Source organism: Typopeltis vanoorti, chromosome 13 (assembly GCF_054136105.1).
Source record: "Typopeltis vanoorti isolate ZY-2024b chromosome 13, IOZ_Tvanoo_1.0, whole genome shotgun sequence".
NCBI lineage: Eukaryota > Metazoa > Arthropoda > Arachnida > Uropygi > Thelyphonidae > Typopeltis > Typopeltis vanoorti.
The window spans coordinates 85,663,298-85,679,950 of record NC_143561.1 but is presented as its reverse complement, the minus strand read 5'-3'; the positions used below and the strand labels follow the sequence as shown (position 1 = coordinate 85,679,950).

General features: G+C 32.6%; 1 protein-coding gene across 2 annotated transcripts in view; it reads right to left on the bottom strand.

Moving 5' to 3' along the window:
* Positions 1 to 9,755: 9,755 nt before the first annotated feature.
* The window catches only part of LOC150100330 (nicotinamide riboside kinase 1), a 213,263-nt gene continuing 206,365 nt past the window's right edge, over positions 9,756 to 16,653 (bottom strand). For both annotated transcript variants that reach the window (XR_016549230.1, XR_016549229.1), the window contains one exon: positions 9,756 to 15,451. The gene's annotated coding sequence lies outside the window, so the exon portion shown is untranslated. The remainder of the gene's footprint in view (positions 15,452 to 16,653) is intronic.

The following is a 16,653-nucleotide window of genomic DNA, read 5'->3' as shown; positions in this document are numbered from 1 at the left end:
CAGTGATACTTACTCAGAAATTACTAGTGACCCTACGATTGAACTACACAATAGAACTAATAATTTATTAAAAACCACCTTGGAACTACAAAGAAACATTCGTTTTTCTCTTAGGTCACTTCATCCCTTGATCCCTCGACTGTATGATCTCCCCAAGATTCACAAAACAAACTGCCCACTCAGACCTATACTTGAGGGCATACACTCTCCTACCTATAACCTCTCCAAATATCTCGCGAGTTTTCTAAGAAATCCTTCTGGAATTTCCTCTTCACATATTAAAAACTCTGCAGATTTTGTTTCTAAAATCAAGGATATCAAACTTAAAAAAACAGATTTAATGGCCAGTTTCGATATTCTCTCTTTACAAATGTACCTGCTCAAGAAGTCCTCGATCTTCTCAAGAACAAATTATAAAAAAAAAAACTATTTGCTCTACTCTCCCATTGCATGAAGTCTGGATACTTCAAATATGACAATAAGATCTACTTACAAAACTCAGGTCTGGCCATGGGCAGCCTGCTCTATCCGATTCTCGCAGATATATTTCTCAACAATTTTGAAAAAAAAGCTATTAACTCCTTCCACCTTAAACCAAAATTCTGGTATCGCTATACTGATGATATTTTCCTCATCTGGGAAGATTGTGTCAACAACCTCAATTTATTTTTAGACCACCTAAACAAGTGCCATGAAAAAATCTTTTACCTTCGAACTGGAATCCGATTACTGCCTCCCCTTTCTAGACCCCTGAAACTTACCAGATGTGCTGAGAGTATTAAAATCTCAATTTTTAGAAAGCCTACTCATACTGATAGATACCTTCATGCTTCATCCCATCACTATCCCCCACAAAAATTTGGTATTATTTCCACCTTAGCTCATCGATCCAAATCTTTACTTACAGAAAAAACAGAAATTGAAAATGAACTCCTTTTTCTTAAAGAAAACTTTTATTAATAATGGTTTCTCTCCTAATAAAATTGACAAATTTCTTTCCCCCCAGTCACTCAACTACTTCTGAAGATTCCTCTTCACCCAGAGCATTCATCTCTTTGCCTTATATCAGCTCTCTTTCACCAAAACTGGCAAAATTTCTCAAGAAGTTTAACTTCAGAAATTGCTTCACTATTCCCAAAACTTCGTCCAATACTTAGTAAACCTAAAGAGAAACATCTTCCAACTCGGTTTCCTGGAGTGTACAAGATTTTATGTGATTGTGGAAAGCCATACTATGGCCAGACTGCTAAATCCATCCTTCTACGTTTGGAAGAACACCGTAGAGATATCTCCTATAACAGGACTAGAGCCATCACTCTCTCTCTCTAGACGAAGGCCGCCACCATATTGTGAACTGGACTCAAACTTCTAACATCCATGTGTGCTATGATGAGCTCGAAAGAAAGATCGTCGAATCTAGAGAAATTTCTCTAGATTCTTCTCATATTAACAACAGCCTAAGTTTTAATTTCTCCGACGCACACGTTGCCTCTGTTCAAGTACTGGCGCACTCGCGACAGCGCGTAGTATACGTTTGTTTGGAACTCAAGCTCGCATTTCGTTTTCAAACACGCTACTGTCTTTTTGTACTTGTTCGGTTATTGCAATTTTAAGTCTCCGTAATTCTTTATATATTTCTTTGACTGTGATACCTGAAGATGTTGATCTATTCAACGAAACTTGTTAACTAGCAGTATCTTTTTAAATATACCATGTCATCTTTTTATCTCTCGGTAACAGTCACCAAAGTTTATTATATATATTTAAATATACCATGTCATCTTTTTATCTCTCGGTAACAGTCATCAAAGTTTATTATATATATATATATATATATATATATATATATATATACATATATACACATATATATATATATATATAGCCGTAATGATAAAAGTTCATATACATGATTACTTATATTTATCATTCACAACCATAGGCTAAATAACCTTCAAGAAGAATTCAAGGTGGACCTTGTACATTTCTACACCTCAGCATAGATAGTAAGATGGTGAATATGCAGTGTGCGCTAAAGATGTCGATAACTTATGCTACCAGACGGCCGGGTTATGCATTACTATTGTTACATCAGTATAATGAAAGTTATGCAGACTGATATTGATACTAGGTTATCAGCCTGATTCAAGATGTAAAATGGTCTAGCAGCAGGAAAATGGGAGCACTGCTACCAATTACCCATACAGAACGGAGGTGCTCCAACACGTGATAATTATATACTTTGAAATAGTTTTGTGAAAGTCGGTTTGTTTAATCAGAGAAGATTAACTTATTAAAAAAATAATGGAATAAATACACTGCTTGACAAAATTAACAGAACAAATTGTTTTTCGTAAATTTTTTGAGTGTCTTCGAATGCGAACATTTGATATGATATAACATAATATAATAGGCTTTCTGGAGTGCAGATTTCGAGCGTGTAACATAAATTGATCAACTCTCAAGAAGTTCATACATAACGGAAATTACTCATACCTATAAAAACACAGGATGCGACAATATGACTTCGTCCCCGATTTTTTGTGTGTTTGTTGCTAACACGTTTACTGTTCTACTAACACTAATATTAATGCCGTTCTTTATTAAACCTAGTATTTTGTAGTACATTGCTAAATTTGCTAGCGTTAGTTTAGAAATCAATTCCAATAGCATCTGTTTCTTAGCTACAGAGCTAATATTTCTTATTTACATTTCCTCCTCATAACGTTTCACGCTGTGAGATTGCCTTTAAGTCTCCACACTGAAAAGCACTTTATACTTTCACTTTGAATGCAGAGCAATTAGGAGTACAGAAAAAAAAATCCCCTAACGCCTATTTCCCTGTGGGAAGTGACTGTTTAGCTGTACCTAACTTTAAAAAAAAAATCTAACTTTTGGAGCCTGAGTAGGCAGTTCAATCTCCACTGGTAGCCAATCAGAGATAGCTGGTCAAAGGCTGTCACTAAGCGGCAGGCAGTGAAGAGAGGGCCAACAAGTGCCGCCATTTCGTGGTACCTAACTCTAACACAATATTTTTAATGTCTGAAAATGGTGTGGGTTCTATGGTCGATTTTCTTGAGTTTACGGGACGAAAAACTGGTTTCCTCATGCCAGAGATCGACTAACTCGGGAACCGGTCGAGACTAGTGATAAATCTCCACCGAAAACCAATCAGAAATAGCTTCACCAGATCAGTGGCGCACCCAGAGGGGAGGGTGGAAGAAGGGCCCCTCCCCCAAAGAAAAAGAAGAAAAAAAAAACACTAGAAAAATTTCCAAAAATCTTTTCCTAATTAATAAAATTCATTTTTTTAATTTATGTTGTGTCGTGTCTTCTGTTTCTATACTAATGAATTAGCAATCATTGCAGATGCTCAGTCTACCTAGTATCAGATAACCTAGTATCAATATCAGTCTGCATAACTTTCATTATACTGATGTAACAATAGTAATGCATAACCCGGCCTTCTGGTAGCATAAGTTATCGACATCTTTAGCGTCGATAACTTATGCTACCTGGATAACTTATGATCGCTAATTCATTAGTATAGAAACAGAAGACACGACACAACATAAATTAAAAAAATGAATTTTATTAATTAGGAAAAGATTTTTGGAAATTTTTCTAGTGTTTTTTTCTTCTTCTTTTTCTTTGGGGGAGGGGCCCTTCTTCCACCCTCCCCTCTGGGTGCGCCACTGATCTGGGGAAGCTATTTCTGATTGGTTTTCGGTGGAGATAAGTTATGTCTTCTGTTTCTATACTAATGAATTAGCGATCATTGCAGATGCTCAGTCATAGGTCGTATGCAATGTGCATTCTCAAATCGTCTACTCAACTTGGGGGGCCCCACCTCAAGATTAAACCCTGAGTGCGCTACTACCCAAGACTATCAGTGATTAAACACGGCATCTGGTAAAGATGGGTGGCTGATGAGTGCCGCTATATCATCATCCCTAATCCAAACACTATATTTTGCTGTCAGAAACAGTGTTCTCTAGGTTCGATTTTCTTCAGTTTACAGGACGAGTTTCCAGGAGAAAAAACCACTAGTCCTCAACAGAGATCGACCAACTCGAGACCAGTTAAAAAAAGAGAGAAAGTTCTTGTAGGTAGGGCCTAGAATTGAATATAGTCACCATTCTTTGGGTGGTCTAGTAATGTGGACTCACATGCTTCAACTCAGCTACACAGACTTCATTAAGTGGTTACTTTACCAGCATTTGTCAAGAAAGATGAGATGATATCATCTGGTATGTTATCACAACTGAACATAATTTGATATCCATTATTTTAACTAGAATCACAAAACGTTTTGATGTTGCACAGCCATATGAATAAACAAGCCTCAGATCAAGAGTCTCTACAATATGATAGATTATACCTAATGAAGTATTAACCCTTTAATTGAAAAAGTACATGAACATCATTTTGTATATTTAGTATTGTAGATTTTAAAAATTCCTTGATTCTTTTTTATCAGTCAGAAATAATATGCAGCTTAAAACAACAGAATACAGATACAAATTATATATCAAAGCTCGACAGCCAGTATCAAGTTAGAACATCATGGAAAGGAATCTGACACTGGGTGATGAGTGAGACAAGGAGTTCAGTTATCACCCGTTTTGTTTACTGTTACATCAGAAGTTGTCTTTTAGAATCTCTCATGGGAAAAATTATGGAATAGCAATGGAAGAAATCTCAATCATTTATGTTTTGCAGATGACGCTGTTCTGCTAGTAAAAAAAATAATGACAATAAAAGAAGATACTGTTAAGTGGCTTAGATAAACTAGAAAGAAAATTTTAAAATTAACATAGCTAAAACAATATTGATGACAAATTCAGATTATGTTGAACTAAATTTAGCAGTAATCCTATTAAATTCTGGACTGATAATTTACCTTGGAAAATTGGTTAGTTTTAAGAAAAAAACAAGATAAATAATTAAACAGAAGAATCACAACTTTTTGGTTATGTAGAAATCATGTTACTTGACTATATCTCAAACAGAACGTTTTTTCCTATTTTAATATATGCATTATTCCAGCATTTATCTATGGAAGTGAGACATGGACAATGTTATTAAAAACAATAAGAATGTATCTGGACTATTGAGCCTTGGAGGAAAGAATGCTCTACATAGCTGACAAGAAATTAGAACTATAGAATAACACGTATGCCACAGTAAATAACTTTTATTATGTGAATATTTCGTCTTAAGTATAGATAAGACATGATCAGTACAACTAATGAACAACAATAGGAAATGAGTTCAACAAACTGAAAAGAGTAGTGTGCATACTTAAATTGGAATCACTCCATGTATATAGTCATGTGTTTATAGGTTAAAAACTACTGGGTGAAATTAAAATTACTTAAATTAAAATATGGCAGATAAATTATTGAATACAATTGAGTATAACAATTTCCCAAACTTCTGGAATAGAGAGACAGTCATTTCGCTTAAGATTAGGTCGATGATGTAAGGCTTCAGCACTTTCTTTATATAACCGTTCATGTTTTTATGTGGATCTATGTAGTAGCTGGGCATTTTGCCACTGGATCCTGTGGTTAGCATTTTCTATTCCATATTGTGCAAGTCCATGTTGGAAATGTATGAGCCACATTAGAAACTCCACAGGTTTCACTATATGAAAAATAAATTAGAAATAACAGAAATTAGATGACTGGTGTAGAGGATATTGTGAAGTATTCTAAAGTATGTAAATGGAGATGAACTGGCCCATCAATATTAACAGATAAAAGGAAAAAAAAATTAAGCACTGAATGGAATAACAGAAAAGGTCACCAAAGAGCAAGATGAAGGGATGATCTACACATACAGGCGCTGAATTAGAAACTTATTTAATACCTTGTTGTATCTCTTTTAGTCTGAATTACAGCATATATGCAGTTGGGCATAGATTCCACAAGGTGTTAGATTGCATCTACGTCCACACTTCATAGAACTGAGCTTGGCAATGTGCCAAGAATAGTCAATTCATGCTGAAGGGGAGAAAGAAATAAAAAATGTACCAATTGGTCACCAACACATGAAATCACGTGCTTTATAGGTAAATTTTCTAACTGCTGTACAAGCAAAATAGTTACCACTTTAAAAACTAGAATTTTCATAAAAGAAAAGCTAATTTTCCGATGTATAATAATAAACATCCCACAAAATGCATTGATTACTCTAATATCGGAATGGATTCTCCTTCTTCTGACATGCACAGAAGTGTCGAAGGGTCTCACATCTGTGGGCATACAGTACAAGGGCTTACCAGATAGTCCTTTAACTGGCTCATATTTCATGGAGGACTTTGCTCCCTGATTTGCTTGTTTTGCAGGATGGAAAATTAGAGTTTTCAGGAGGGAAAATACTGCCACCTTCATATGGGACTGAATTTTAAATCGACTTCAGTTGAAATGAAAAGCCCTATAAAAGTTGTTTGTATCCTAGACAGGATTCAAAACCCAAATCTTTCATACTAAAGGGCACATCACTGACTAGGGCAATATAGGCTACTATCAATGGCTGATTATATCATCTTTTGATTATATCTGATTACATCATCTGAGAAGATGATATAATCAGATATAACACTCTCTTAAAACATACAATAATGTAATAATTCTTCCAGCTGAAATAAAATATGTATCTTATTTTCCATAAATATTATGTAACATACATAACATAACATAGTGTTTTAACTTCAAGTATACATAGAATTTATTATCGCAGAAAAGATCAACATTAAGTTTAAGACCAAGAGACATTATGTTACACGAATTGACTAATTTCAATAAGCCTGGGTGTGAAGAGAAAACTTCCACTTTTAAAGACTGATTTGTCCTAGGAAAAATATATGGGAAGAAAGAAAGTTGATGACTCCACTATTATGGCTAGCTGACTTTGGATGGAAAGGATGACTTGAGATCAGAGTGTTGGATCTGATTATATCATCATCATTATTATTACATGACACCTCCAGGGAGTCCAAGGACTCATTGAGGGAGGGCACCTACTCTACAACTCTTTCTCCACCACTCCACCAACTACAACTACCATCATCATCCACGCTAACAGCATCTACTACTCACCACCACCATTAGTATTTTCACAGACAATCACAAACATCCATGCCCATGGCAGGATTCAAACCCAGTCTTTTGGCTGGAGAGCAGATACGGAAACCACTCGGCCAACCAGGCCTGCTGAGAATATATTCTTATATATGAGGAAAGAGTGATCGTAAAACCTTTTACTGATCTGAAAGTGGGTAGGACCTACATAAATCTATATTCACAAAGTGGTACATGTTGAACGACAGCATTATGACAGACTTCAGAAGAGGGCCTGAAACAGTACAATGGTGCCAAATATAATTTAAAGTAGTGTTTGGTAGAAGCAATATCTAACTCATTCTAAAATTACAAGAATAAATCAAGTAGGAGTTAAAATGATGTGGAGACTTGCAGAAGAGGAACAGATATATATGGGTAATATAAAGTACAAGTTACAAGAGCGACGAGCCTCCGTAGCTCAGTTAGTATAGATCAGGGTTCGGCACATTTTTGGAGTGAAGAGCCATCTTTAAAATTATATCTGTTAAAAAAAAAATAGGGAGCCGCACGTTCTTTTTTTTTTTTTTTTTTTTTACAGTAACACGTTATCATACTTGTAAAACACATGGGTGACATGTCACACGAAATTATATTTTAAAATATTAAATAATAAAACAATGATTTCCTTCTCCTTACAAAAGCATATGTATAAAATCCAATAACATGCCTATTTCTTTACTTTTTTTTTTTCATTTAAAATATCTTCTTAGTGCGACTTTTACTGTTGAACTTCTTCGGATGGTTTCTCAATATGCGGCGAATACGCCGTAATTTTCATTTTCAAACATGACGAACTCACGTTGTTTAGTTGGTTTCTCAACTTACTTTTAATAAAATTCATATTAGAAAATATTTGCTCACACAAATATGTCGATTCGAAAATCGATAGAAGTCCAGATGCGTATGTTTTTAACTGAATTCCACGTGTCAAATACAATCTGATCTTGCTTTTTAAGATCTTCTATTTTGGACCATTTGTGTTGTATTGCAAGGGTAGATTTTTGTCTTTCCAACTCCTCCAGGTCAGCTTTAAGATTCCTAAATTTTGAATTCCACAAATTCAAAATTTTGAAATCTCGAATTAATAAATCTCCCATTAAATTCAGATCGCATATTTACCACAATTTCTTTGAAAAAGGTTAAATTTATGGAATTATCGGCTTGTTCTTGTTGATATTTCTTCAACGTAGGAAAATGTAATAATGTGCCTTCCTCTAAGTCTATTGCAAACAAATATAATTTTTGTTCAAACGAAATCACTTCTTCTAAATGCAAAACTGCTGTATTTCTATTTCCCTGTAGTTTCTTATTTAGTGCGTTTAAATGGGAAGTCATATCCACCATAAAGTAGAATTTTTGTAACCGATGAGTATCTTCTAACTGTGCATATTCAAGGTCCTTTTGTCTTAGAAACAACTTAACCTTATAAGGCAGGTGGAAAATCGCATCAATACCGTACCTCTGGAAAGCCATCTTATTCTGTTATGCAAAAGAAGATCGGAATATTCGAAACTGATTTCTTTAAGAAGTTCACAAAATTTCCGATGATGTAGCGGTATTGGCATTATTTTGTTAACAATTTCTACAACCAAATCCATCACTAATGTTATCTCTTTTGGAAAAGTTTGTGCACAAAGTATCTCTTGATGGATCATGCAGTGAAAGGAAAACACGTCATGCAAAATTTGTTTTTTAAATAAAGAAACAAAACATTTTTTTGTACCTTTCATGCTCGACGCCCCATTGGTCGAAATAGATATTATGCTGTTAATATTAATACCCTTACTTTTCAAGCAAGTGGTAACAGCAGATTCAATGTCTTCTCCACGAGTTAAGATAATGGCATGGCTTTTATTTTTGTAATTATTATTTCAGCTTTGTTTTTAAAATTGCAGAAAAGATATTCGGACGTTTTAATAAAACATTCTTTCACATATTCGCCGTCCGTAAAAGGTTTTCCTCGTTTAACAACTTCTTGAACGGCCACGAAACTAGCAATAGTTGTATTTCTTGATTCTTTTATCCATTTAGAAAATGAACATTTAGTTAGATTTACTTTGCGTTGCAACTCTTCTAGGTTTCTTTCACAGGAAAGAAACAGTAATGCCTGATGTTATTTTATGCATATATTTTGTGTTTTGTGCAACATAGCAATTTATGAATTGCATACATATAAATATTATTTGCAGATAAAAATTACTTCATTTCTAAAATAAGGCCTATGATCAACCCATCAGCTAAAAAATGATATAAGCATTTTTACTCATTCTATGCAGGACACAGTCATTTTATACCTGCAATATATTTTCAGCTATTTTGTCAGCAGTCGGGATATGCACCCAACTAACCTCTTTTAAATCGCTATATCGAGACTGTATAATTATTATCATGATTAAGTTAAAAATTTCCAGAAATGTTCACCTGAAGTAAACTGGCATTCAAGCACTCAAAAAACAATAATGTTAATGCCCACACACGATACTAAAAATTCTGAACTTTTGGGGTGTTAGATTGTGTGTGTGTGTGGGGGGGGGGGGGAAAGATAGCATAATGGTAACATATTTTGTGTAATAATGTTAATTTATTTTTAAATAAAAGCATGTTAATCACATATATTTCATCACATATGATTTATAAAAATTTATTTCAAAAATACAAGTTAATCTACAATTTATTAATTTTTCTAATAATGTATTTTAAAGACAAATCTGCAATTAGAAATGGAAGCAACCTGGACTAACATATAGCATTGATTGGCACCCATTTATAAAATTCACAACAGCTAAAAAATGCTGCAGGAACATAGGAAGAGTTAAAATGTGATTGTAAATGCAATAGGGTTTTTGTGTGAATAACGCTCTTAACTACCATACAAACATCCATATTACTTTGGAATGTAACAATCATGTTAAAAGTTGAATCAGTTTAAACATACGATATTGCTTAACGTTACTTTCTCTTGCATAGTGTAAAAGTGATGTTTTATTGCATTGGACCCTTTTCATGTCAATAACAACATCCAACTACCAAGAAAGATATAAATGTATTCATAGTATTGGCAGGTGGAAGAGGATAAATGTATATTTCACAAGTGTTGTGTAAGACAAATGATTATTTTCATTTCTAAAAATTTCAGCTAACATTAAATAAATGTTCTTTGTATACAAACAAAAGTGTAAGCAACTATTTTGTTGGCAACAATATTTTATAATTCTTACATTCTAAAATCCTAAGAAATATATTATAGAGAATCTAAGGCACTTTAATTCATCCAGAAAACTACCCTAATAATTCATAAATTTACTTGCAAAGATAACGATAAAGTTAAAGATTTTATTTTTCTGTCCTCCAGAAAAATAAAAAGCAACATATAATATTTCAACACATCTCAAATAAATCCACTGCCTGAGAAATCTCACAAGTTCAGATTACAAATAAAAATAAATTTTGTTTTCTTTGATATTAAGTCGACAGGGTAAATATATACAAATCATGCATCTTCAGACACATGATCTTCAGCATTTCCTTATATGTAGCTGGTTCCTAAGCATTATAATGCTGCCAACTAAGTATATTGACATCTCTAGGCAATAATCTGATTTGCTTAAATGGAAATCCAGCCATACCTGTTTATTCAGAAAATGGTTTCTACTATTCCCTGAAAAACTTCAAAAAAAGCAATCTGTAAACTATTCAACTAAAGCCAGTTTTTAAAAGAACAGGTGGCTTTTCAAAATAATAATAATAATAATAATTCTGATTATTAAACAAAAAAAAAAGTAAGCAGTTTTAACAGAGGAAAAATATACATACAACAGATAAAGTAATAACATCAATTGTATTTTAATTCAATGCGGAATAATATTAAATGTTAGTCAAAAGAATATCATCCATACATTCTTTAATTTGAGGTACATGAGAGAAAAAGCAAGTGGTGAGCATGTAGTGGTTTACATTTATTTCAAAGATATCCAGAATTTTCAGAAAAGTGAAACAGACTATGGTTCAGAAGAACATTCATTCTTCCAAACCATACTTATTTACAAATATTACTGTGTGTGTGTGCACGTGCGTGCATGAGTGAGAGAGATAGAGAGAGTGAAGAAAGATGGATGTATTTCTGATCAACTATCAGAAATATATATATAAAAAAGTGTATTATTTCTGTTAAGTCCAAAGAATTTCAGACCTGCAGTGGCTTCTGTTAACAGTTTCACTGTGATTCAGTATTTTCAAAATAATAATAATAATAATAATAATAATAATAAAATAAAACAAAAATTACTACTTCACTGCAATGAAACATTGACAAGATTTTCAGGAATCAACTACACATATGCAATTCAAACATCAGTATTAATTGCAAAATGAATTTATAAAACATGTTTATTTTTGCATATAAAATGAATTTTTCACATGCTCAAAACAGTTTTTCCTTCCTTATTTTCCTTCCTTATACCTTCATATATACTTATAAAGATGTTCTGGTAATGATGAATTTGTGTTCTAATGATTAATATTTAAGAAACTCCAGAATAACTCTGCTAAATAAACTGAGTAAATCATAACCCATAGTAATATAAAACAAAGTAGTAGCTAACTGCAATACAACTGACCAAAGCTTTGGCATTGTTCAGTTATCTTGTAGATAAACCAGACAAAAATAACAGCACTTGCCTAAAGAATTAGTAGTTATCACATTCTGCTCTCAATGTGAAGACAGCATATACTTTTTTTTATGGAACATCACAGAAATTTAGTTTCATTTATTTCTTAATACAGATTGTCGAATTCAGCTGATTATAATGCAATGAGTCTTTTGACTCTATGGAGGTCTAGTGTTAATAATAATATGATTATGCATCAGTTAATTACAGTGATAAGGCAGTGGCTGTCAATGAGTAGTAAACATATCCCTTAAGAATATAAGAATTTATTTTCAGGGAATTAACCCAAAACATTTAAAAATGCAAAGTTTTCCATGAAAGAATAAATGATCATGAGTATATAACAATTTGTGCAGCTTGACAAGGGTATGTATACCAAAACAAAGACAGCTAATGATATTATACAATACAATTACTGAGTGAGAAAGTTGGAATTATTTATAGATGATTCAAATCATGATCTAAGATTAATATCCAGTTATTTGCTTACTTATATTAGAATATCAAAAATTTTATTTTCATTGAGCCTAACTAATAATGTATTTCAGATCATAATATTTGTTAAAAACATGTTTATTCTTGCACAGAAAATAAATTTTTCACAGGCTCAAAAAAGTTTTCCTTCCTTCACTATACCTTCATATACTCATAAAGATGCTCTACTAATGATGAATTTGTGTTCTAATAACTGATATATTTAAGTAATTCCAGAATAACTCTACTAAACAAAAAAAAAAAAAAATATATATATATATATATATATATCACTTTATTTAACCTACTATTAAGTTAGAGGCACACAAATAATCTTTATAGCAAAAATAATTTCAGATCTTGTAGTAAAAAATTATTATCCAAGTAACTGGAAGGGTAAGATGTAGTTTTATACATAAATTACTTTATATATTAGATAAAACAGTAGAATCAATGAAAATTTATATCAATTATAAAAATTATGAATTATGTTCAAATATCCTTAGTTTGACAATTACTGTTCTGTAATTATTAAATTAGTAATAAGAACCTAACGCTTATCTTAAAAGATATATCTATGCTCTGCCTTTGGCATAAGCTGTTATCCCACTATTTTTAAGTTGTTATAATTATGGGAGATAGCTCTTTTCTATAAGTTTTTTTTTTTTTTTTTTATTAAAAAAACTCTTATAGGAAAAACAGTATGTGGTATTATTATTATTATTACCCCAAGACCTCATGGAGTCAAAGACTCATCTGGGAGGTCCTTTTATCACACACACATCTCATCATACCATGTCTTAAACACACTCAAACGCCTTGCACACATCACACTCTCAGGCAAGGCATTCCAATCATTCATAACTCTGCACGAAAAAAACCTGCCTCTCACTCCCCTACTCACACCCTCTTTATACAATTTCCAGGGATGACCTCTCTATAGTGGGAGATCAGGGATGGCCTGATCTCCCACTATTCTCTGTAGAACTTCTCTACCATTGATCCTATAACAACCCCTTACCAGCTTGTATGTAAGCGATTGTTATAGGATCATATCTCCCCTCTTCCTCCTGTCCACCAGACTCTGCAAATTACATCTTCTCAATCTTTCCTCATACTCAACATTCCAGAGGTCAGAAACTACCTTAGTCAGTCGCCTTTGGACCCTTTCCAACATCTCTTCATCTTTCTGAAAACCTGTTGACCAAATCGTCCATGAGTGGCCTAATGCCTTATACAATGGAAGAAGAATCTCCCTACTTCTACACGTCAGTGTCCTCCGCATCATTTCCGGAAGCCTTTGTGCTGTCTTCACAATTTTGGCGATGTGTCCCCTAAATTTTAGATCCTTATCCACTATCACCCCCAGATCTCTTATTTCCTCTACCTCCAACAACATATTCTCACCAAGCATAAATTCTGCATTCCATCTTTGTTTTCCAAATTTTAAAACCTTACATTTTACAACATTGAACTCGCATCCCCATTTCCGTGAAATGGGGGATGTGAGTTCTGGATATATTTTGTTGTATAGGACATCAACAACTAGGAAGCAATTATTAAAGTTTAACTATTCACTGTAGTACTATTAAAAGATAAACTATCACATCATTATTAAAAAAGCTCAAAATAAACTTTGTGTATGTGTGCACACTCATGCATGCATGCATGCACACACTCACAGAAAATGTTCTGTAGCAGAAAAATCACATGAATCCTCTACACATACACAAATATATATATGTACACTTATGTGCAGAGATGATTATAAAATAAATTATGATTGTAATTTGTTCTATATATTGCTTATGAAACTGCAAGGTGGAAAGTCTATGTAATTAGCAAATGATTAATATTGAACTGTGTCTTAAGAAACATGAATATGTTAAAAAATAAATGAATGTCAATAGTAAATTTGTTTCAGCAAGTTAAATTTGTTATGCAGCTAATGTGCATTATTTTAGGTCAAGAGAAATAAAAACTTTTCATCATTATTAGCTATTTCCATTTGTTTTTTTAATGTTCTTACAAGTATCTCAGTCAGGCATGTGCAATCTACACTTCAAAGATCACTTGAATAAACTGTATAGCCATATTAATTGTTTTCATGCAGAATAAATAATTTTTTTTGGTATTACTGTGTGTGGCAAGCTTTTGACTTAAACTAGACACGAGATTTTAACTGTTGCCTCTGAAAAATGTCAAGAGCTAAAAAAACACTTTTGAATTTGTTTGTTCTTGATTTTGAACTTTAGATAAGTAGTATTCTAGTCAGACAACAATGCAGTCATAAAGCTCATCATCAGAAAAACGTTTTCATGAAACCATTTGTACTGTCTCCTGTTGTGGCTATTCCTCTTCTTCCCTGCCCTTGAATGCTCATTTATTTATATTTTGGAATATTTTAATTCAATATATCTTTTACTAACATTGACCATGACTACTGGAATGTCATATTACCAGAAATAGTTATACATCACATTTTAATTATATACTTATCTTTCAAGTCTTTATCTATGTCTACCTATTTCTTTTCAGGTTTTTTTTTTTTTTTTTTTTTTTTTTTTTTAATTCATACATGTGCCTAGTGGATGCAAGTGATAAGTCTTTGTGCTATTATGTATTATTATGTGTACAACATGTGCACCACATTATTTAAAACTGTGCACTGTTTAGTCAATGAAAGCAATTTAGTGTGAAGACAAGATGAACACACCAGCAGCTGGCAGTAGAAGGTGATTGAAATTAACATCAACTTCTGGGCTAATACTGTGGATACTGGCAAGTTTACATTTAATGTGTGGACTTTATTTTCAATAGGAGAAGATATTTATGTGATAGGCGATAATCCATTATATAACTCTAATAAGCTGAATTCCGCAACCATAGTAGTCTTAATTTTTGAGCATGTATTTGTAAAGAAAAACTATTTCTCATTTACAGAGGAAGAATACAAATAATTTCTGTATCACCACAAATTATGCACATTATCTATGTGATATATTATTCAATGGTGAGAGAGAGAAAAAGACTTGGAACATGTTTCTACAATGTTTCAGTGTAATGAGAATATACAAAGTGACACCTTACCTCCAGGACACGAATTCCATGTTTAAATTTCAGTAACTGCTGTTGCTGTTATTCATGTCGAAGTTTCTGGAACATAAAACTACATGGACACTGGAATGTAAACAAATAATTTATTAGCTTAAATTAATTATTTACAGCTGACCTTTCACTAGTTTAAGATAGCATTATCAGAGGCAATTTAACACTACACAATCAGTAAAGATAAACTAAAATCACCTAGATAACAAGGACAGTCATGTGCGTGAAGTGTAACATATTCCAGAAACTCTGACATGAATCGAGGACACTAACTTCAATTATCTGCTTTGCCTTACTTTTTGGTTGGGCAAAGCTAGTGGTAAGATGTCTTTTAATATTATTTTCTCATAGGATAAGGGGCATTAAAATAGTAGCCTATACTTATGTCTCTATTTTAATTAGTATTTTTTCTTATACTAATATAAGAAAAAATATTTTCTAATATTAGTATAATATAATAATGTTTGATGTTTCAAATTAATGTGTCATAACTCATGAGCAAACTATTAGTTTTTACATTCTATCTCTTGCCTCAAATGATTGGTGTCTCTTCTCTTTCATTAATTTGCATTAAGAGTGATATATCATAGCCAAATAAATTTATTTTCTTCAGTTTTGTATATCTTAAAATTGTATCCTAGTATAGGATAAGCTATAATATTCGAAAAAACATTTTAGAGAGACACAGATGTCAAGACATGCTAAAAATAAGATTTGATCCAGGTCAAAAATAGGGTTTGTGCTGTTTTATATTATTCAAAGCAATTAAAAGCCACGAAACATATGCACCGTTTGTCAACTGAATCTGTTCTTTAAATAGTTTGTCTATTTTCATGGTTTTGAACTTGAGACCCAAGTTTTCAGGTCCTAAATCTGATAGTTAATATTAAAGTCAAATGCATCTCAAAATGTAGTACTGTATATTCAAAGATTAACAACACATTAAATGTATAATACAATACTTTACTTATTATCTAAAAATATTTTATTTTTATAAAATCACTACACCTATTAGGCACATGCCCTTTTGCCACTACACTGCCATGTAGTTGTCTAATCACTGAAGGACTTAGAGAAGTTAAGCTAATGCTCATTTTGCAAAATTCTAATCAAATATCTTCAGTCATGATAAAGTTAGTGTTCACTGTACTGTCTCACTGAAGTACAGTCACTTTCAGTTATAGTACTTGTTTGCTTTTAATATCTTTTTTTTTTTTGTTTTTAATATCTAATGGAAGGTTTACTGTGAAGAATCAACTTCTTATTCTTAAGTT